Consider the following 22582-nt stretch of genomic DNA (forward strand, 5'->3'; position numbering starts at 1 on the left):
TGTTTCAAGGATTTGTATAGTAATATACTATACAAATCCTTGTTTTTTTCATTTTTACACGTGATAGATTTAGGTGTAAAGTATTCAAATTATCTTGTATTACAAAAAATGATTATTTTCACATCATGAAAAAGCATATTTTCACATCATGAAAAAGCATATTTTCACATCATGAAAAAGCATATTTTCACATCATGAAAAAGCATATTTTCAAGTCATTCGTACGAAGCATAACCTTTTTATGTCAAAATTATACTATAGCTCTAAATTAACACATACGGGATAATTTTCGTAAATAATGTGCTAAAAACTGTGGAACATTTAAAAAAAAACCATTTGTCTCCTTTAGATATGTGAAAATGAAACTTCAAAGTTCGATAATGATATTTAAACTTCTTATACTTTTAGAAAAAAACAAATGTTGAACAATTACAAAAAAATAATACGGCCTTTGTAAACAGCTATCAAACTGGTTGAAAACTAGTGGTTTTGAATAACACCAAGGACGTCACATGATTTTTTTTCCAATTCAATCGTAATTCGTACTAAGTATGAAGCAGTAATAGAAAGAGGAGAAGCATACACCAGGTTTTGATAGTTTTTTTTTCAGAATTTACTCATAAATTTTAATAAAACACGCATCTTTGTCGGAATTAAAATTAAAACAAAAAACTTATAAATATATCTATTCCTTTTGTCTTGGTATCTCTAAATATTACTTCCATGCTCTTACATAAACATTTTTCAAGCTGACCACGCTCTTAACTGATTAGTTGGCGCACATCAAAGTCGTGCACAAATGGCAAATAACTTTGTCGAGAAAGATATAAAAAATAAATAAAAATTATTTGTCCTTTTAATCATTGCAAATAAGAACAACATATTTAATTATAAATTATTAAGCATTAATCTTTTCGATACATTTGTTAATTACTTAAAATAAAAAGATTATGATTGTTTATTCAGTTGTTATGTTATATGGCACGTGTCAATCGGTTCACTGATTTTCGGCATATCAAAGAAAAATGGGCACGTGCTTAAACAATGCTTAATAACTCGTTTATTTGTGATTATTTTTCTATAAAATTTTAAATTTATGCATTAAATATCAATCTCTAACTTAATATGGAAAAATAATACATGTAACAGCACCCCATCTTGTCCTTAGTGGCATAGTATACGTCCTTAGTGCACTAAGGACTCCTTAGCAGTGTTTAGACGTACCGGACACAATTTGTATTTGATTTTTTGGAACATAAAGTATCCTCTGCGACGTGTACATCATAGAAAATACATTCTACAAATGTATGTCTTCTAGAGGCTTGGTTTGATGCCTTTCCCTGTATTGCATGCAGTATGAGTGATCATTTTGTAAGTCAGAATATGGTGTTATTTCTTGCACTTTCACCACAAAGAAACATATCTCCTTTCTTTAACTTTGGTATCCTGAAAATAACAAACATTTTTTTTTGTAAGACTAAAATACATAAAATATAATTAGGGTTTCCCTGACATTTTCCATATTGTAAAATTATAATTTTAATCCATTTAGTTTCAAAGCAAAAAAAATAAAACATTACATGTAAAACAAAATACACCTGCCTACTACAAATTAAAAACGAATAAGAATCTAAAAATTAAATTTTGTGGCAGTACTAGTACTAGTGCTGAAAGCTGTCAGAGCTGGCTAGAATTCAACTAAGAATTTCTGTAAAAAATATTAAGAGATGTGGCACACTGGTATGATTCTTGCACAAACTCTGAATATAATGATTTTAAAGTAATTCTGGTATCAGTATTATTTTATATATTTAATAATGTAGTTACCTGATTATTATCCACAGCCATAACCAACTATTGTCTTCAGAGAGAAGTACTATTAAAACACAAAATATCTTGTACATCTGAAAGTTTAAAACGTAATGCAAATATGATGTTAAACAATTATACACAGTAACTGAAATTTTATTACTTATGTATCAAGAGTAAGCTACTCTCCTAGCTGTCCATATATAAAAGCTAAATAATTATTTTTTATCAAATAACATTTCGAGAATTTTGCAGTAATTTAAAAACGAATAATTGGGCACTCGTCACTGCTGGGTTATGTATAATCTGTTACTGTTTAAACCATGTAAACAGATGTAATTTACATGTTTACTATAATCATGATAATAATGCTGGGATATGTATTTTATTGAAATTAATCCAGTTATCGTGGGTTTTATGGTATATATATATATATATATATATATATATATATATATATATATAGATTGCCTAACAATGTAATTTTAACACACTATTTAGTAACTTGACTCAAGCTAGCGAACAATTGTAGCGAACAATTAGCCAGCGAACAATTAGGAGGTATAACTAAAAACCACAATTTCACATAAGACAATCACGTTTTTTTCGAGCTAGCGAACAATTACAGAGACCTAGCGGACAATTATAAGAATATTCAAAATATTAAACAAAAACGAATAAAAAAAATTAAAACAAAAGGGATACCATAAAGATTTTGAGCAATTTATAGAGATTGTGACAGGCAACGACTGTAAAGGTAACATAGAGGAGACATTATCGTATCTAATAAGACAAACTCCAGAATGGTTTATGTTTAAAAATCTGAAGTTAAGTTTAAAAAACTGAAATTGTAAAAACGAAAAGGGAGTAGGGGGCATACATTAAGTTGATTTTTGACCCATTTATAGAGATTGTGACGGTACACGACTGCATAGGTGATGCAGCTGAGACATAAGCGTATCTATTAAGACGAACTCCAGGATGGTTTATGTTAAAAATCTGAAGAAAGGTTGAAAAAATTGTAATTAAAAACAAAAAGGGGGATACCTTAAGTTGATTGTCGACCCATTCATAGAGACTGTGACGGGCAACGACTGCCTATAGGTGATGTAGAGGAGACATTGGCGCAACGTTTAGAAAAAACACCAGAGTAGTTTATGTTCGAAAATATGAATTTACGGTTAAAAAACTGAAATTGTGAAATTGACAAAATGAGATTAGGGGGGAAGGCCAATTTAAGTTAATTTTGAAATAATTTCATGAGATTGTGACGGGCAACGACTATAAAGGTGTTGTAGAGGAGACATTGGCGCATCGTTTAAGAAAATCTTTTAAAAAAAGGTTAATTTTGGACCAATTTCAAGAGATTTTGACGGGCAACGACTATATAGGTGTTGTAGAGGAGACAATGGCGCATCGTTTAATAAAATCTCCAGAGTGGTTTATGTTCGAAAATCTGAAGTAACGGTTAAAAAACTGAAATTGTGAAATTGACTAAATGAGATTGGGGGCTAGGCCAATTTAAGTTAATTTTGGACCAATTTCAAGAGATTTTGACGGGCAACGACTATATAGGTGTTGTAGAGGAGACAATGGCGCATCGTTTAAGAAAATCTCCAGAGTGGTTTATGTTCGAAAATCTCAAGTAACGGTTAAAAAACTGAAACTTTTATTGTAAAATTGACAAAATGAGATAAGGGGGTAGGCCAATTCAAGTTAATTTTGGACTAATTTGAAGAGATTGTGACGATCAACGACTATATGAGTGTTGTAGAGGAGACAATGGCGCATCGTTTAAGAAAATCTCCAGAGTGGTTTATGTTCGAAAATCTGAAGTAACGGTTAAAAAACTGAAATTGTGAAATTGAGAAAATGAGATTGGGGGGTAGGCCAATTTAAGTTAATTTTGGACCAATTTCAAGAGATTTTGACGGGCAACGACTATATAGGTGTTGTAGAGGAGACAATGGCGCATCGTTTAAGAAAATCTCCAGAGTGGTTTATGTTCGAAAATCTCAAGTAACGGTTAAAAAACTGAAACTTTTATTGTAAAATTGACAAAATGAGATAAGGGGGTAGGCCAATTCAAGTTAATTTTGGACTAATTTGAAGAGATTGTGACGATCAACGACTATATGAGTGTTGTAGAGGAGACAATGGCGCATCGTTTAAGAAAATCTCCAGAGTGGTTTATGTTCGAAAATCTGAAGTAACGGTTAAAAAACTGAAATTGTGAAATTGAGAAAATGAGATTGGGGGGTAGGCCAATTTAAGTTAATTTTGGACCAATTTCAAGAGATTTTGACGGGCAACGACTATATAGGTGTTGTAGAGGAGACAATGGCGCATCGTTTAAGAAAATCTCCAGAGTGGTTTATGTTCGAAAATCTCAAGTAACGGTTAAAAATCTGAAATTGTGATTGACAAAATGAGATTGGGGGGGGGGGTAGGCCAATTTAAGTTAATTTTGGACCTATTTCAAGAGATTTTGACGGGCAACGACTATATAGGTGTTGTAGAGGAGACAATGGCGCATCGTTTAAGAAAATCTCCAGAGTGGTTTATGTTCGAAAATCTGAAGTTCCGGTTAAAAAACTGAAATTGTGAAATTGACTAAATGAGATTGGGGGTTAGGCCAATTTAAGTTAATTTTCGACCAATTTCAAGAGATTGTGACGGGCAACGACTATATAGGTGTTGTAGAAGAGACATTGGCGCATCGTTTAGGAAAATCTCCAGAGTGGTTTATGTTCGAAAATCTGAAGTTACGGTTAAAAAACTGAAACTTTTATTGTGAAATTGACAAAATGAGATTAGGGGGGTAGGGCAATTCAAGTTAAATTTGGACTAATTTGAAGAGATTGTGACGGGCAACGACTATATGAGTGTTGTAGAGGAGACAATGGCGCATCGTTTAAGAAAATCTCCAGAGTGGTTTATGTTCGAAAATCTGAGGTTACGGTTAAAAAACTGAAACTTTTATTGTGAAATTGACAAAATGAGATTAGGGGGGTAGGCCAATTTAAGTTAATTTTGGACCAATTTCAAGAGATTGTGACGGGCAACGATTACATAGGTGTTGTAGAGGAGACATTTGCGCATCGTTTAAGAAAATCTCCAGAGTGGTTTATGTTCGAAAATCTGAAGTTCCGGTTAAAAAACTGAAATTGTGAAATTGACAAAATGAGATTAGGGGGGTAGGTCAATTTAAGTTAATTTTTGACCAATTTCAAGAGATTGTGACGGGCAACGACTATATAGGTGTTGTAGAGGAGACATTGGCGCATCGTTTTAGAAAATCTCCAGAGTGGTTTATGTTCGAAAATATGAATTTACGGTTAAAAAACTGAAATTGTGAAATTGACAAAATGAGATTAGGGGGGAAGGCCAATTTAAGTTAATTTTGAACCAATTTCATGAGATTGTGACGGGCAACGACTCTATAGGTGTTGTAGAGGAGACATTGGCGCATCGTTTAAGAAAATCTTTTAAAAAAAAGTTAATTTTGGACCAATTTCAAGAGATTTTGACGGGTAACGACTATATAGGTGTTGTAGAGGAGACAATGGCGCATCGTTTAATAAAATCTCCAGAGTGGTTTATGTTCGAAAATCTGAAGTAACGGTTAAAAAACTGAAATTGTGAAATTGACTAAATGAGATTGGGGGCTAGGCCAATTTAAGTTAATTTTGGACCAATTTCAAGAGATTTTGACGGGCAACGACTATATAGGTGTTGTAGAGGAGACAATGGCGCATCGTTTAAGAAAATCTCCAGAGTGGTTTATGTTCGAAAATCTCAAGTAACGGTTAAATAACTGAAACTTTTATTGTAAAATTGACAAAATGAGATAAGGGGGTAGGCCAATTCAAGTTAATTTTGGACTAATTTGAAGAGATTGTGACGATCAACGACTATATGAGTGTTGTAGAGGAGACAATGGCGCGTCGTTTAAGAAAATCTCCAGAGTGGTTTATGTTCGAAAATCTGAAGTTCCGGTTAAAAAACTGAAATTGTGAAATTGACTAAATGAGATTGGGGGTTAGGCCAATTTAAGTTAATTTTCGACCAATTTCAAGAGATTGTGACGGGCAACGACTATATAGGTGTTGTAGAAGAGACATTGGCGCATCGTTTAGGAAAATCTCCAGAGTGGTTTATGTTCGAAAATCTGAAGTTACGGTTAAAAAACTGAAACTTTTATTGTGAAATTGACAAAATGAGATTAGGGGGGTAGGGCAATTCAAGTTAAATTTGGACTAATTTGAAGAGATTGTGACGGGCAACGACTATATGAGTGTTGTAGAGGAGACAATGGCGCATCGTTTAAGAAAATCTCCAGAGTGGCTTATGTTCGAAAATCTGAGGTTACGGTTAAAAAACTGAAAATGTTATTGTGAAATTGACAAAATGAGATTAAAACGGTAGGGCACTAAAAGAAAAAATTGGACCATTTTAAAGAGATTATGACGGGCAACGACTATATAGGTGTTGTAGAGGAGACAATGGCGCATCGTTTAAGAAAATCTCCAGAGTGGTTTATGTTCGAAAATCTGAAGTAACGGTTAAAAAACTGAAATTGTGAAATTGACTAAATGAGATTGGGGCTAGGCCAATTTAAGTTAATTTTGGACCAATTTCAAGAGATTTTGACGGGCAACGACTATAAAGGTGTTGTAGAGGAGACAATGGCGCATCGTTTAAGAAAATCTCCAGAGTGGTTTATGTTCGAAAATCTCAAGTAACGGTTAAAAAACTGAAACTTTTATTGTAAAATTGACAAAATGAGATAAGGGGGTAGGCCAATTCAAGTTAATTTGGACTAATTTGAAGAGATTGTGACGATCAACGACTATATGAGTGTTGTAGAGGAGACAATGGCGCATCGTTTAAGAAAATCTCCAGAGTGGTTTATGTTCGAAAATCTGAAGTAACGGTTAAAAAACTGAAATTGTGAAATTGAGAAAATGAGATTGGGGGGTAGGCCAATTTAAGTTAATTTTGGACCAATTTCAAGAGATTTTGACGGGCAACGACTATATAGGTGTTGTAGAGGAGACAATGGCGCATCGTTTAAGAAAATCTCCAGAGTGGTTTATGTTCGAAAATCTCAAGTAACGGTTAAAAAACTGAAACTTTTATTGTAAAATTGACAAAATGAGATAAGGGGGTAGGCCAATTCAAGTTAATTTTGGACTAATTTGAAGAGATTGTGACGATCAACGACTATATGAGTGTTGTAGAGGAGACAATGGCGCATCGTTTAAGAAAATCTCCAGAGTGGTTTATGTTCGAAAATCTGAAGTAACGGTTAAAAAACTGAAATTGTGAAATTGAGAAAATGAGATTGGGGGGTAGGTCAATTTAAGTTAATTTTGGACCAATTTCAAGAGATTTTGACGGGCAACGACTATATAGGTGTTGTAGAGGAGACAATGGCGCATCGTTTAAGAAAATTTTCAGAGTGGTTTATGTTCGAAAATCTGAAGTAACGGTTAAAAAACTGAAATTGTGAAATTGACTAAATGAGATTGGGGGTTAGGCCAATTTAAGTTAATTTTCGACCAATTTCAAGAGATTGTGACGGGCAACGACTATATAGGTGTTGTAGAAGAGACATTGGCGCATCGTTTAGGAAAATCTCCAGAGTGGTTTATGTTCGAAAATCTGAAGTTACGGTTAAAAAACTGAAACTTTTATTGTGAAATTGACAAAATGAGATTAGGGGGTAGGGCAATTCAAGTTAAATTTGGACTAATTTGAAGAGATTGTGACGGGCAACGACTATATGAGTGTTGTAGAGGAGACAATGGAGCATCGTTTAAGAAAATCTCCAGAGTGGTTTATGTTCGAAAATCTGAGGTTACGGTTAAAAAACTGAAAATTTTATTGTGAAATTGACAAAATGAGATTAGGAGGGTAGGGCAATTCAAGTTAATTTTGGACCTATTTCAAGAGATTGTGACGGGCAACGACTATATAGGTGTTGAAGAGGAGACATTGGCGCATCGTTTAAGAAAATCTCCAGAGTAGTTTATGTTCGAAAATCTGAAGTTACGGTTAAAAAACTGAAATTGTGAAATTGACAAAATGAGATTAGGAGGCAGGCCAATTTAAGTTAATTTTGGACCAATTTAAGAGATTGTGACGGGCAACGACTATACAGGTTTTGTAAAGGAGACATTGGCGCATCGTTTAAGAAAATCTCCAGAGTAGTTTATGTTCGAAAATCTAAAGTTACGGTTAAAAAACTGAAAATTATATTGTGAAATTGACAAAATGAGATTAGGGGGGTAGGGCACTAAAAGAAAAATTTGGACCATTTTAAAGAGATTGTGACGGGCAACGACTATATAGGTGTTGTAGAGGAGACAATGGCGCATCGTTTAGGAAAATCTCCAGAGTGGTTTATGTTCGAAAATCTGAAGTTACGGTTAAAAAACTGAAAATTTTATTGTGAAATTGACAAAATGAGATTGGGGGGGTAGGGCAATTCAAGTTAATTTTGGACCTATTTCAAGAGATTGTGACGGGCAACTACTATATAGGTGTTGTAGAGGAAACAATGGCGCATCGTTTAAGAAAATCTCCGGAGTGGTTTATGTTCGAAAATCTGAAGTTACGGTTAAAAAACTGAAAATGTTATTGTGAAATTGACAAAATGAGATTAAAGGGGTAGGGCACTAAAAGAAAAAAATGGACCATTTTAAAGAGATTATGACGGGCAACGACTATATAGGTGTTGTAGAGGAGACATTGGCGCATCGTTTAAGAAAATCTCCAGAGTGGTTTATGTTCGAAAATCTGAAGTTACGGTTAAAAAACTGAAATTTTTTTTGTGAAATTAACAAAATGAGATATGGGGGTAGGGCACTAAAAGAAAAATTTGGACCATTTTAAAGAGATTGTGACGGGCAACGATTACATAGGTGTTGTAGAGGAGACATTGGCGCATCGTTTAAGAAAATCTCCAGAGTGGTTTATGTTCGAAAATCTGAAGTTCCGGTTAAAAAAACTGAAATTGTGAAATTGACAAAATGAGATTAGGGGGGTAGGCCAATTTAAGATAATTTTGGTCCAATTTCAAGAGATTGTGACGGGCAACGACTATAAAGGTGTTGTAGAGGAGACATTGGCGCATCGTTTTAGAAAATCTCCAGAGTGGTTTATGTTCGAAAATCTGAAGTTACGGTTAAAAAACTGAAATTGTGAAATTGACAAAATGAGATTAGGGGGGTAGGCCAATTTAAGTTAATTTTGGACCAATTTCAAGAGATTGTGACGGGCAACGATTACATAGGTATTGTAGAGGAGACATTGGCGCATCGTTTTAGAAAATCTCCAGAGTGGTTTATGTTCGAAAATCTGAAGTTACGGTTAAAAAAATGAAAATTTTATTGTGAAATTGACAAAATGAAATTAGGGGGGTAGGGCACTAAAAGAAAAATTTGGACCATTTTAAAGAGATTGTGACGGGCAACGACTATAAAGGTGTTGAAGAGTAGACATTGGCGCATCGTTTAAGAAAATCTCCAGAGTAGTTTATGTTTGAAAATCTGAAGTTACGGTTAAAAAACTGAAATGGTGAAATTGACAAAATGAGATTAGGAGGGTAGGCCAATTTAAGTTAATTTTGGACCAATTTCAAGAGATTGTGACGGGCAACGATTACATAGGTGTTGTAGAGGAGACATTAGCGCATCGTTTAAGAAAATCTCCAGAGTAGTTTATGTTCGAAAATCTGAAGTTCCGGTTAAAAAACTGAAATTGTGAAATTGACTAAATGATATTGGGGGTTAGGCCAATTTAAGTTAATTTTGGACCAATTTTAAGAGATTCTGACGGGCAACGACTATATAAGTGTTGTAGAAGAGACATTGGCGCATCGTTTAGGAAAATCTCCAGAGTGGTTTATGTTCGAAAATCTGAAGTTACGGTTAAAAAACTGAAAATTTTATTGTGAAATTGACAGAATGAGATTAAGGGGGTAGGGCACTAAAAGAAAAATTTGGACCATTTTAAAGAGATTGTGACGGGCAACGACTATATAGGTGTTGAAGAAGAGACATTGGCGCATCGTTTAAGAAAATCTCCAGAGTGGTTTACGTTCGAAAATCTGAAGTTACGGTTAAAAAACTGAAAATTTTATTGTGAAATTGACAAAATGAGATTAGGGGGGTAGGGCACTAAAAGAAAAATTTGGACCATTTTAAAGAGATTTTGACGGGCAACGACTATATAGGTGTTGAAGAAGAGACATTGGCGCATCGTTTAAGAAAATCTCCAGAGTAGTTTATGTTCGAAAATCTGAAGTTACGGTTAAAAAACTGAAATTGTAAAATTGACAAAATGAGATTAGGGGGCAGGCCAATTTAAGTTAATTTTGGACCAATTTAAGAGATTGTGACGGGTAACGACTATACAGGTTTTGTAAAGGAGACATTGGCGCATCGTTTAAGAAAATCTCCAGAGTAGTTTATGTTCGAAAATCTGAAGTTACGGTTAAAAAACTGAAATTGTGAAATTGACAAAATGAGATAAGGGGGGTAGGCCAATTTAAGTTAATTTTGGTCCAATTTTAAGAGATTGTGACGGGCAACGACTATATAGGTGTTGTAGAGGAGACAATGGCGCATCGTTTAAGAAAATCTCCAGAGTGGTTTTTGTTCGAAAATCTGAAGTTACGGTTAAAAAACTGAAATTGTGAAATTGACAAAATGAGATAAGGGGGGTAGGCCAATTTAAATTAATTTTGGACCAATTTCAAGAGATTGTGACGGGCAACGACTATATAGGTGTTGTAGAGGAGACAATGGCGCATTGTTTAAGAAATTATCCAGAGTGGTTTATGTTCGAAAATCTGAAGTTACGGTTAAAAAACTGAAAATTTTATTGTGAAATTGACAAAATGAGATTAGGGGGGTAGGGCAATTCAAGTTAATTTTGGACCTATTTCAAGAGATTGTGACGGGCAACGACTATATAGGTGTTGAACAGGAGACATTGGCGCATCGTTTAAGAAAATCTCCAGAGTAGTTTATGTTCGAAAATCTGAAGTTACGGTTAAAAAACTGAAATTGTGAAATTCACAAAATGAGATTAGGGGGCAGGCCAATTTAAGTTAATTTTGGACCAATTTAAGAGATTGTGACGGGCAACGACTTTACAGGTTTTGTAAAGGAGACATTGGCGCATCGTTTAAGAAAATCTCCAGAGTAGTTTATGTTCGAAAATCTGAAGTTACGGTTAAAAAACTGAAAATTTTATTGTGAAATTGACAGAATGAGATTAAGGGGGTAGGGCACTAAAAGATAATTTTGGACCTATTTCAAGAGATTGTGACGGGCAACGACTATATAGGTGTTGAAGAGGAGACATTGGCGCATCGTTTAAGAAAATCTCCAGAGTAGTTTATGTTCGAAAATCTGAAGTTACGGTTAAAAAACTGAAATTGTGAAATTCACAAAATGAGATTAGGGGCAGGCCAATTTAAGTTAATTTTGGACCAATTTAAGAGATTGTGACGGGCAACGACTATACAGGTTTTGTAAAGGAGACATTGGCGCATCGTTTAAGAAAATCTCCAGAGTAGTTTATGTTCGAAAATCTGAAGTTACGGTTAAAAAACTGAAAATTTTATTGTGAAATTGACAAAATGAGATTAAGGGGGTAGGGCACTAAAAGAAAAATTTGGACCATTTTAAAGAGATTGTGACGGGCAACGACTATATAGGTATTGTAGAAGAGACATTGGCGCATCGTTTAGGAAAATCTCCAGAGTGGTTTATGTTCGAAAATCTGAAGTTACGGTTAAAAAACTGAAAATTTTATTGTGTAATTGACAAAATGAGATTAGGGGGGTAGGGCAATTCAAGTTAATTTTGGACCTATTTCAAGAGATTGTGACGAGCAACGACTATATAGGTGTTGTAGAGGAAACAATGGCGCATCGTTTAAGAAAATCTCCAGAGTGGTTTATGTTCGAAAATCTGAAGTTACGGTTAAAAAACTGAAAATGTTATTGTGAAATTGACAAAATGAGATTAAAGGGGTAGGGCACTAAAAGAAAAAAATTGGACCATTTTAAAGAGATTATGACGGGCAACGACTATATAGGTGTTGTAGAGGAGACATTGGCGCATCGTTTAAGAAAATCTCCTGAGTGGTTTATGTCGAAAATCTGAAGTTACGGTTAAAAAACTGAAAATTTTATTGTGAAATTGACAGAATGAGATTAAGGGGGTAGGTCACTAAAAGAAAAACTTGGACCATTTTAAAGAGATTGTGACGGGCAACGACTATATAGGTGTTGTAGAAGAGACATTGGCGCATCGTTTAAGAAAATCTCCAGAGTGGTTTATGTTCGAAAATCTGAAGTTACGGTTAAAAAACTGAAAATTTTATTGTGAAATTGACAGAATGAGATTAAGGGGGTAGGGCACTAAAAGAAAAAATTGGACCATTTTAAAGAGATTGTGACGGGCAACGACTATATAGGTGTTGAAGAGGAGACATTGGTGCATCATTTAAAAAAATCTCCAGAATGGTTTACCTTCGAAAATCTGAAGTTACGGTTAAAAAACTGAAAATTTTATTGTGAAATTGACAAAATGAGATTAGGGGGGTAGGGCACTAAAAGAAAAATTTGGACCATTTTAAAGAGATTGTGACGGGCAACGACTATATAGGTGTTGTAGAGGAGACAATGGCGCATCGTTTAGGAAAATCTCCAGAGTGGTTTATGTTCGAAAATCTGAAGTTACGGTTAAAAAACTGAAAATTTTATTGTGAAATTGACAAAATGAGATTGGGGGGTAGGGCAATTCAAGTTAATTTTGGACCTATTTCAAGAGATTGTGACGGGCAACGACTATATAGGTGTTGTAGAGGAAACAATGGCGCATCGTTTAAGAAAATCTCCAGAGTGGTTTATGTTCGAAAATCTGAAGTTACGGTTAAAAAACTGAAAATTTTATTGTGAAATTAACAAAATGAGATTAGGGGGTAGGGCACTAAAAGAAAAATTTGGACCATTTTAAAGAGATTGTGACGGGCAACGATTACATAGGTGTTGTAGAGGAGACATTGGCGCATCGTTTAAGAAAATCTCCAGAGTGGTTTATGTTCGAAAATCTGAAGTTCCGGTTAAAAAAACTGAAATTGTGAAATTGACAAAATGAGATTAGGGGGGTAGGCCAATTTAAGATAATTTTGGTCCAATTTCAAGAGATTGTGACGGGCAACGACTATAAAGGTGTTGTAGAGGAGACATTGGCGCATCGTTTTAGAAAATCTCCAGAGTGGTTTATGTTCGAAAATCTGAAGTTACGGTTAAAAAACTGAAATTGTGAAATTGACAAAATGAGATTAGGGAGGTAGGCCAATTTAAGTTAATTTTGGACCAATTTCAAGAGATTGTGACGGGCAACGATTACATAGGTATTGTAGAGGAGACATTGGCGCATCGTTTAAGAAAATCTCCAGAGTGGTTTATGTTCGATAATCTGAAGTTCCGGTTAAAAAACTGAAATTATGAAATTGACAAAATGAGATTTGGGGTTAGGCCAATTTAAGTTAATTTTGGACCAATTTTAAGAGATTGTGACGGGCAACGACTATATAGGTGTTGTAGAGGAGACATTGGCGCATCGTTTAGGAAAATCTCCAGAGTGGTTTATGTTCGAAAATCTGAAGTTACGGTTAAAAAACTGAAAATTTTATTGTGAAATTGACAAAATGTGATTTGGGGGGTAGGGGATTTCAAGTTAATTTTGGACCTATTTCAAGAGATTGTGACGGGCAACGACTATATAGGTGTTGTAGAGGAAACAAAGGCGCATTGTTTAAGAAAATCTCCAGAGTGGTTTATGTTCGAAAATCTGAAGTTACGGTTAAAAAACTGAAAATTTTATTGTGAAATTGACAAAATGAGATTAGGGGGGTAGGGCACTAAAAGAAAAATTTGAACAATTTTAAAGAGATTGTGACGGGCAACGACTATATAGGTGTTGAAGAGGAGACATTGGCGCATCGTTTAAGAAAATCTCCAGAGTAGTTTATGTTCGAAAATCTGAAGTTACGGTTAAAAAACTGAAATTGTGAAATTGACAAAATGAGATTAGAGGGCAGGCCAATTTAAGTTTATTTTGGACCAATTTAAGAGATTGTGACGGGCAACGACTATATAGGTGTTGTAAAGGAGACATTGGCGCATCGTTTAAGAAAATCTCCAGAGTGGTTTATGTTCGAAAATCTGAAGTTACGGTTAAAAAACTGAAAATGTTATTGTGAAATTGACAAAATGAGATTAGGGGGGTAGGGCACTAAAAGAAAAATGTGGACCATTTTAAAGAGATTGTGACGGGCAACGACTATATAGGTGTTAAAGAGGAGACAATGGCGCATCGTTTAAGAAAATCTCCAGAGTGGTTTTTAGTCGAAAATCTGAAGTTACGGTTAAAAAACTGAAATTTTTATTGTGAAATTGACAAGATGAGTTTAAGGGGGTAGGGCACTAAAAGAAACAATTGGACCATTTTAAAGAGATTGTGACGGGCAACGACTATAAAGGTGTTGTAGAGGAGACATTGGCGCATTGTTTAAGAAAATCTCCAGAGTGGTTTATGTTCGAAAATCTGAAGTTACGGTTAAAAAACTGAAAATGTGAAATTGACAAAATGAGATTAGGGGGGTAGGCCAATTTAAGTTAATTTTGGACCAATTTCAAGAGATTGTGACGGGCAACGATTATATAGGTGTTGTAGAGGAGACATTGGTGCATCGTTGAGGAAAATATCCAGAGTGGTTTATGTTCGAAAATCTTAAGTTACGGTTAAAAAACTGAAATTGTGAAATTGACAAAATGAGATTGGGGGGTAGTCCAATTTAAGTTAATTTTGGACCAATTTCAAAAGATTTTGACGGGCAACGACTATATAGGTGTTGTAGAGGATTGGTGCATCGTTTAAGAAAATCTCCAGAGTGGTTTATGTTCGAAAATCTGAAGTTCCGGTTAAAAAACTGAAATTTTGAAATTGACTAAATGAGATTGGGGGTTAGGCCAATTTAAGTTAATTTTGGACCAATTTCAAGAGATTGTGACGGGCAACGACTATATAGGTGTTGTAGAAGAGACATTGGCGCATCGTTTAGAAAAATCTCCAGAGTGGTTTATGTTCGAAAATCTGAAGTTACGGTTGAAAAACTGAAACTTTTATTGTGAAATTGACAAAATGAGATTAGGGGGCTAGGGCAATTCAAGTTAATTTTGGACTAATTTGAAGAGATTGTGACGGGCAACGACTATATAGGTGTTGTAGAGGAGACAATGGCGTATCGTTTAAGAAAATCTCCAGAGTGGTTTATGTTCGAAAATCTGAAGTTACGGTTAAAAATCTGAAATAGTGAAATTGACAAAAACGGAAAAATTTATGAAATTTTCGTTTCCGTTCTCTAACTTCAGTTTGCCTCAACCAAATGTTATGAAACTTAGACACAATGCTTATTACCACAAAACGATCTCAACTGTATGTGGAAGTTGACTCATGCATATTTAAAATCTTGAAAAATAGACCAACACTCATCCTTAATGTTTAAAATTAATTATTTTCCAATTATTCAAAGTGACAATTCATATACCTTCAGACATTTATTGACATGTACAATATAATATTTCAGATCACTTGAAGTAGTATTGGCAGTAATTTTAAAGTGATCATTTGATTAAGCATTTGAATGGGCTTGATAGTGCTTTCTTTTTTCGATATCTCTCTTTTTGTAGTATTCATTCAAAATTCGTAATTTGTCTAAATAAACATATCTTTAATAAATAAATATCACAAAATAATAAAGAAAAAACATACGGAAACAGAAGAGAGCAAGTGGCCGAAAATGGTTTATTTATTACAATAACAAAAATAGACATAATTTGAAAGTCACAATTATGAAATGCTTACGTTTTCCCTTTTCTTTAGATTACTACGTATTCGTGAACATATACATGCAAACAAATAAATATTTTCCTCTCATTCTACGTTTAGAATTAACAATGGGAATGGAATTAAATGAGGTTTTTATTATACTTCACGTCAAAATGCCATATTTTGATTGGCTAATACGAGGGTGTAATTTACTCTATTACCCTTCATGGAGACGCTTGATCAAGTGTGCGCTTTATTAAATACGACTCTATCATATGGCAAATACTCTATTACCCTTCACGGAGACGCTTGATCAAGTGTGCGCTTTATTAAATACGACTCTATCCTATGGCAAATACTCTATTACCCTTCACGGAGACGCTTGATCAAGTGTGCGCTTTATTAAATACGGATGGTTGTTATGTACAAGACGTCATAGTTTATTACTTTGAATTTGAAATTTAATCGACAGTAATAACAGAACATTCAGTATAATAAATTAAATAACACATGTCTGAGAGGGTGATAGAGCAGATTGTTACCCCTCGAAAAGACATTGTCAACCTTGGCTTCGCCTCAGTTGACAATGTTTTCTCGGGGTAACAATCTGCTCAATAACCCTCTCAGCTATGTGTTATTTATATAATGTATAATTCTGTTAATATTTGAAATGTATGTTCTTATTATTTATTTCCTTTTTGTTGGGTTGCTTAATGATTGACATTTACACTTCATTTGGTTTTATTTATACCAAATAAATACTCATTCATTTTACAATAACAATAACAATAGGTCTTGACAGATACAAGTTCTTAATTACTTCATTTAATTTAAGGATGAAAATGCAAAGGGATACTGAATAACTATTACATCTTATTTACTTTTGTTTTAATGAGTTTGGACAGATGGGCATAAATCCTTCATTTGAAACAATTAAACTTGTTATAAAATATTGTAAGAGGAAATCTGTCACTGAAACCAATTAATCCACCTTAAAATTTGATGGTTCACACAATAAAATTCTAACCTTAGAGATTTGGTAAATTGTTTTAAATGGCTTTCTATAATCATGCATTATCATGATCATGATAATCTATCATGTGTCTCTAGATTTCAATTCATGTTTTATTAAAGAAACAGGGGGGGGCGGGGGGACACACACATTGAATGAAAAGTGATATTACAAATTTAATATAACATAACCAAATAACGAAACATTTAACATAAATAGTTTAAGAAAGGTCGTAATGGAATTGTAGCAAACTTTGCACACTTTTAAATGACTTTGTAAATCAACGAAAAATACTCCGGCGTTATGGTCATTATTTTTCATAACAATTCTTTCAGTGGAATTTTGATAAAGTCGTGTATTTTTTCCTGAAAAGGTTCTGTTTCGTACACATCGCTATGTGTGATTTCTCGAAATTTCTACATTTTCTGCTATTTATCCGTAGCGAGTTAACTTCTCCAGCTAAAATTTTACTGCTGGTAAATCATTTGTTATATGTCTCAGAATAGTTAAATTCATATAATGGCACTCATACATATAAGTTTTATAACATCAAGAATCAATTTCAAATAAATTTCAAACCTTCGTTCAGTTTAATAAAGGAAATAAAATACGAAACATTCTTACACATTTTTCAAATATTCACAAATTGAACCTTATATACCCGTATATATAATGTTTTGGTGAAACACTTATATTTTCTTTCCTCCTTCATATTCAACTGACTTGCCGATTGCAGCCTGCAACCAACGGGAAGTGCTATTTTGCAGGTTGCGGGTTGCAGGTTGCGGGTTGCGGGTTGCAGGTCACACATATAAATATTATATACGTAAAAAGGTCATATTAGGGGAATTAATACATATAAAATCTACCCCATGACTAATAAAGGAGAAGGCTCACGAAGGGTTAAAATTGTCCCTAAATTTTTGATGTTTTTTAAATCGGGACAAAAAACTTAAAACTTATAGAAATACTTGTGATAATACTATTAGGTCAAAAATATATTTTTTTTGCACCTTCCTTTCAACTTTATGAAGCTATGACCCCTTAAATAAACATTATTTGTATTAAAGGTCAATTTTGGTAAATTTTTTAATTAATTAAGCTTGGCCGCCATTCACGATCCAAAATTTTTTTATATTGATGAACTCTATATCCGCAAAATTGGAATCTTTTAGTTACAAAACATTATGGATCGTAGGTGGCGGCCAAGGGTTTCCTAAAGCTTTTGGGTCTGAAAATTGCACAAGATCATCATATTTTGACAAAATGTCCAAAATGGGCCTACTTTGGAGAATATTATGTACTTTTATGAAAAGAACAGATTTATTTAGCAGTAAGGTTTTTGAAAAAGACCAATTTACGAACCAAACTGTGAACCTTTTGGTGTTTTATGATAAAGTTGATATTTTAGGCCATTTTGTGCCATAAGTGAACCTTGTCCTTACAATTATTTCTTACAGTACTGTGTGGTAAAAGTGTCTTGTCAGTTATCAGTTGTCAGTATTTAATTTTCTTTTTATCATAATCTTCAAATTCAATAATCATAATTTTAATACACATACATGTATCTTTTGGTGCTAATCGTACTGCTCAATTGCTATTAATAGTTCTTAACATTGATTCTATAGTGAAGTTAAAGTAATAAAAACTTCAAATTGACATAGGCTGAACAGGTTCTATGGACACATTAATCTGTCTTAATCTAGTTACATAAACAATTAAATTCCTTTCAATGGACATTAAAAATCTTTGAGGCTAATATTAAGAAATTATTAGCTTTAAATAATTAATTGCTTTTTTTGCCAAAACAGAAGGGACACCTCTATTTGTCGGTCTTTACTCAGTGATTTAGCACTTTTGGTTATCTCTAGCAATTATCTGGTTTCTCAACTGTCAAGTCAAACAGTAACTTTATTTTTATAAAACTTTATTCAAGGTGAGCAAAAAATACAACTTTTAAAACAGAAGTGTGTTCAGCTGCTTTAACAGCCATTTTCTGAGAATACATTTCTGTTTGGCCTCCCCAACATTACTGACTGGTTTGTCAGAAAGAGACAAAACACCTCGCAAAACACGATTATTAAGTTTACGTATAATTTCTCCAATACAGAAGTGACGTACTTATATACTGAGGTGTACAAAGGGGAGCATTTTAAATCGAGTGGTGTCCTTGATTTCAGGTTGCATGTCTTATGAGTATCTCCCAATTACAAGTGCACATCTTAGACATACTTTTCAAATTGTAATAACAAGTGAAACAAGTCGTCACTTAAGAAACAACTAGAACACACCCGCGAAATCGCGGGCTTTTAGAGTGTGGTTGAAAGTATGTAATCTGTTGTAGGATGAATTTTTGTAAAAGATTTTATGACTGGAGAATTTCAAAAACGGTATCAAATTAGAAAGGTCATATGTACATGTACTTGGGGACATTACAATTTTTTTTTAGCCCTCCCCCTTTTTCCAAAGTCCGTTATTTTTTGTTTTTCTGTTAATTTTAATTATTTTCGCGTTTTTTTCTGTATATTATGAACATACATATACTATAAATGAAGTGCATTTGCTATTTACTATCAATTCCAAGTTTACTATCTAGGGCGGTCACTGATATATTATATAGAGACTCTCTAGATCTCTAAATAATATAGCAGTGACCGCCGTGGATAGTAGACTTGGAATTGATAGTAAATAGCAAATACACTTTATTTATAGTATATGCATTATCATAGTACATGTAGTATACAGAAAACGCGAAAATAATTGTGCTGTTCCCAAGTACTTATGAAAATTATATGTAATTTTAAGAGTCCTAAACGGAAGTCTTGTCTATGACTTAAGAGTCCGTCCGATGACGAAAATATTATCGGGACGCCTTTATTATCGTTTCCTCCCAAAATAACCCAAACTGAATAATCATAAGCGAGGATGACAAATGCGACTATGCGTGATACCTATAGGACACAGAGGCATGATGATTTATTTATTGTGGAAGGAAGAGAAGCGACACACAAAATGAGGTCTTCTCATTTAATAGTATAAATAGCAACGAGACTGATCTCAACAACATTTTATGACTTTGGAGAAATAAACTTATAGATAGAGGAGGTTATGATATTAAAGTTTCAAACTGCGTAAGACATTACAGATGTGAAACACAAGATTAAAAGATGCAGTACACTCTGTCAAATAATTTTAGAAAAAAGGAAATTTCACTTGCACTGCATGGTAACTAAATATATAACCCTGCAGTAATAATTCTTAACAGAGCTTTTAAGAAACATTGGCATATTTTTCAAAGAGATGAATATTGTTTTGATTGATATTCAATAAAAAAGGAGTTCCAATGTCTCCCGCGTTGCACTTATTTAATATTTTCAAGTGGCATAATTTTATCATCTTATTAAAAAATCCGATTGTCCACCTTTATAGAACTTGTCCGAGATACTGCTGATATTAATCTAAAGTATAAGTTTTATAAATATCTGGCAAGAATTGTACCTGTATGAGCGCTAACGAGGCCATTTTCCATAAATTTAATATTTCCAAGGGACATAACTCTTTTAAAAAAAGTCGATCGTCTACCATTTTAGAACTTAATTTTAACTTTGAAGGAGCATCAATTGAAAACAAGACTTTTGAATAGGTAGGCTTTTGAGAAGGACCCTTGCTAAGAATGCAATAGAACTTCGCTGAAAAAATTCAGAAACACCGTTCATTAAAAATATATACAATGATATACGTATGTACATCTAGCCGTTTAAAGGCAATAAGTCTTTACCACTATATAAAAACTGTGTCAAGTCTTGATGTTTTAGTATGTATGTTCTATGCATTTGTTGAAAGTTTTCCCCAGACATTTGTTCAGTTTTCTCTTTTCGAACAGAAAGTGTATGTATTAGATAAACTCTGAGGGTGTTAGACCAATTAAGTGCATTTACATCTCAAGATATTATGATTAATTTAATGTAAAGTGATAGATTTCTATTGTTAGGTGTAAGTTTATTTACAGCAGAATGTTGTTTAACGTAATTGGATACCCTGCCTTTAACACATGTTGATCATAAAATTGTGTAAATTAGATACACCCTCTCATGCTAATGCCCTCGTTGTATATCTAATACTTAAACCCGCAACCTTCAACCTGCAACCCGCAACCCGCAACCTGCATTTTAGACAATTTCGCAACCAACAGTCCGCTCCGGTATCACTTGGTCCAACTCTTTATTGGAATGATTGAAATATTGTAATCACAAGTCAATTTATCTACAAAACTACTTTTGAAATACCAAATGGTTTTTTTCAATTCTTAATTTTCATCCTTATGATACTTTACTTCAGAACTTGTTCCTGTATTGTTATGAATTTCAGTTAATGGCCAATTTCTTAGTGAAGATTCGTCTAAATTCCATTTAATAGATACATTTAAAAACGCTTACCGTTACCTTGATGGCATTTTTGCTTCAAATAATAAAGAATTCCCTAATCATACTGCTGAAATTTACCCCAGAGAACTTACTTTAAATAAAAGTAATACTTGTATAAACAGCAATACTTTTGCTTTTTGCAGATTTTGACATATGATTACATTTCAGTTTCATACGAACAAATTCGTAAGGGTTCCGTGGAACCCAGTGTCTCGCCTACTTTTGCTGTTAGTCGCAGGCTCAACAAAAATGGGGAAATAATTATTGCAAATTTTCCTCTAGATACTATCTTTTGATTGTAAGAAGCTTCTGTTCGAGTTTGGAAGGAATCCAGGATGGTTTATGAATCTAATAAATGTTTTAAAAACTTTAACTGCAGACTGCATGTAATGTTAACTGGAAGAACAACTAAGTCCATTTATAAGTAATATACGGAAAACAGGTTTTTTATTTTTACAAAATTTCCTTCTAGATACTAGCTTTTGATCATAAACAAGCTTCTGTCCAAGTTTGGTACAAATCCAGGATAGTGTAAAGAAAGTTATTAAAATTTGAAAAACTTTAACCACACAGTTAATGTTATGTTAACTGGCAGAAAAACTAAGTCCATTTATAAGTAAAATACGGATAAACAGGATTATTGTTTTAACAAAATTAACTTTCGAATACTATCTAATGATCATAAACAAGCTTCTGTCCAAGTATGGTACAAATCCAGGATAGTTTAAGAAAGTTATTAAAATTTGAAAAACTTTAACCACAGAGTGAATGTTATGTTAACTGGCAGAAAAACTAAGTCCATTTATAAGTAAAATACGGATAAACAGGATTATTTTTTTAACAAAATTAACTTTTGAATACTATCTTATGATCATAAACAAGCTTCTGTCCAAGTATGGTACAAATCCAGGATAGTTTAAGAAATTTATTAAAATTTGAAAAACTTTAACCACAGAGTGAATGTTATGTTAACTGGCAGAAAAAATAAGTCCAGTTATGAGTAAAATACGGATAAACAGGATTTTTCTTTACAAAATTTTCTTCTGGATACTATCTTATGATTATAAACAAGCTTCTGTCCAAGGTTGGTACAAATCCAGGATAGTTTAAGAAAGTTATTAAAATTTGAAAAACTTTAACCACAGAGTGAATGTTATGTTAACTGGCAGAAAAACTAAGTCCATTTATAAGTAAAATACGGATAAACAGGATTATTTTTTTAACAAAATTAACTTTTGAATACTATCTTATGATCATAAACAAGCTTCTATCCAAGTATGGTACAAATCCAGGATAGTTTAAGAAAGTTATTAAAATTGGAAAAACTTTAACCACAGAGTGAATGTTATGTTAACTGGCAGAAAAACTAAGTCCAGTTATGAGTAAAATACGGATAAACAGGATTTTTCTTTACAAAA

General features: G+C 33.4%; 1 protein-coding gene and 2 long non-coding RNA genes across 4 annotated transcripts in view; 1 reads left to right on the forward strand and 2 right to left on the reverse strand.

Moving 5' to 3' along the window:
- Positions 1-22582, reverse strand: part of LOC127729845 (SH3 domain-binding protein 5-like) — a 228754-nt gene that overhangs the window by 30897 nt on the left and 175275 nt on the right. The window lies entirely within an intron of this gene.
- LOC127729847 (uncharacterized) overlaps positions 841-22582 on the reverse strand; it is a 48210-nt gene continuing 26468 nt past the window's right edge. For both annotated transcript variants that reach the window (XR_007994853.1, XR_007994854.1), the window contains exons 2-3: positions 1828-1904; positions 841-1446 (exon numbers count right to left, since the gene is read on the reverse strand). This is a non-coding gene — a long non-coding RNA (uncharacterized LOC127729847). The remainder of the gene's footprint in view (positions 1447-1827; positions 1905-22582) is intronic.
- Positions 2318-15232, forward strand: LOC127729846 (uncharacterized). The gene is made up of 7 exons (XR_007994852.1): positions 2318-5010; positions 6794-7792; positions 8358-9300; positions 11926-12055; positions 12438-12999; positions 13185-14188; positions 15120-15232. It is a non-coding gene; the product is annotated as an uncharacterized LOC127729846 (long non-coding RNA).

This window comes from Mytilus californianus, unplaced genomic scaffold (genome assembly GCF_021869535.1).
Source record: "Mytilus californianus isolate M0D057914Y unplaced genomic scaffold, xbMytCali1.0.p SCAF_2, whole genome shotgun sequence".
Classification (NCBI taxonomy): Eukaryota; Metazoa; Mollusca; class Bivalvia; order Mytilida; family Mytilidae; genus Mytilus; species Mytilus californianus.